Here is a 1,964-nt window from a genome sequence, read left to right as displayed (position 1 = left end):
TTTTTACAATCGACCCATCTGACAAAGGGCTAGTATCCAGAATCTACAAAGAACTTAAACAAATTTACAAGAAAAAAATCAAACAACTCCATCAAAAAGTGGGCAAAGGATATGAACAGACACTTCTCAAAAGACGACATTTATGCAGCCAACAGACACATGAAAAAAAGCTCATCACTTGCCATCAGAGAAATGCAAATCAAAACCACAATGAGATACTATCTCACACCAGTTAGAATGGTGATCATCAAAAAGTCAGGAAACAACAGGTGCTGTAGAGAATGTGGAGAAATAGGAATGCTTTTACACTGTTGGTGGGACTGTAAACTAGTTCAAACATTGTGGAAGACAGTGTGGCAATTTCTCAAGGATCTACAACTAGAAATACCATTTGAGCCAGCCATCCCATTACTGGGTGTATACCCAAAGATTATAAATCATGCTGCTATAAAGACACATGCACACGTGTGTTTATTGCAACACTATTCACAATAGCAAAGACCTGGAACCAACCCGAATGTCCATCAATGACAGACTGGATTAAGAAAATGTGGCACATATACATCATGGAATACTATACAGCCATAAAAAATGATGAGTTCGTGTCCTTTGTAGGGACACGGATGAGGCTGGAAACCATCATTCTCAGCAAACTATTGCAAGAACAGAAAACCAAACACCACATGTTCTTACTCATAGGTGGCAATTGAACAATGAGAACACTCGGACAGAGGGTGGGGAACATCACACACCAGGGCCTGTCAAGGGGTGGGGGAAGGGGGCAAGGATAGCATTAGGAGATATACCCAATGTAAATGACGAATTAATGGGTGCAGCACACCAACATGTCACATGTATACTTATGTAACAAACCTGCACACTCTGCACATGTACCCTAGAACTTAAAATATAATTTAAGGAAAAGTAATTTTGTTTAATTTTTTTCAGAAAAGAATAAACGGCAAGGAAACTAAAAAAAAAAAAAAAAAAAAAATGCCATAAAAAAAATAAAAAGGAAAAGGTAGAAATTTTTTTAGTCAGAAAGATTAAAAAAAAAAAAAAGAAGAAACCTAGTCCCCATGTGGCGGCTTACGCCTGTAATCCCAGCACTTTGGGAGGCTGAGGCAGGTGGATCACGAGGTCAGGAGTTCGAGACCAGCCTGGCCAATATGCTGAAACCTCATCTCTAATAAAAATACAAAAAAGACCAAGTCACTTAAAAGGGAAAGAAAATCAGATTATCTTTTCAACAGCAACAGTTTATGTCACGGGACTATATATAAGACACTGCTTTCTTTAGGTTGTTCCTTTTCTAGCTTTTTTGGTTGAGTGCAATTCATGTTTTCCATATTTATTGACAGAAGTATTTAATACTATACATTTTTTTCTGATAACTTCTTTAGCTTATCTCATGCATTCTGATATAATATTCTTACATTATTGTTATATTTTAAAAATTATATAACTTCAGTATATAGTTTTCCTTTTAACCAAGATGTACTAATATATTATTTCAAATGTCAACATGAAAGGGCTTTTTTTTTTTGACTCAGAGTCTCGCTCTGTCACCCAGGCTGCAATGCAGTGCATGATCTCAGCTCACTAAAACTTCTTCCTCCCAGGTTCAAGCAGTTCTCCTGCCTCAGGCTCCTGAATACCTGGGACTACAGGCGCCTGCCACTACACCCAGTTAAATTTTGTATTTTTAGTAGAGATGGGGTTTCGCTATGTTGGCCACGCTAGTCTACAACTTCCAGCCTCAAGTGATCTGCCCACCTCAGTCTCCTAAAGTGCTGGGATTACAGCCATAAGCCATCTTCTGGCATTTTTGCTGTTATTTTGTTTATAATTTATATTAATAATTTTAAAGCATTGTGATCAGAAAATGTTTTTTTATTTTTCTGTTTTTTGGAATTTATTAAGGTTTTTTTGGGGAACAAGATATGGCAAATTTTATAATGTTC

The sequence above is a fragment of the Mandrillus leucophaeus genome, unplaced genomic scaffold (assembly GCF_000951045.1).
Source record: "Mandrillus leucophaeus isolate KB7577 unplaced genomic scaffold, Mleu.le_1.0 Scaffold136, whole genome shotgun sequence".
NCBI classification, from domain to species: domain Eukaryota; kingdom Metazoa; phylum Chordata; class Mammalia; order Primates; family Cercopithecidae; genus Mandrillus; species Mandrillus leucophaeus.
This window is presented reverse-complemented; position numbering follows the sequence as displayed.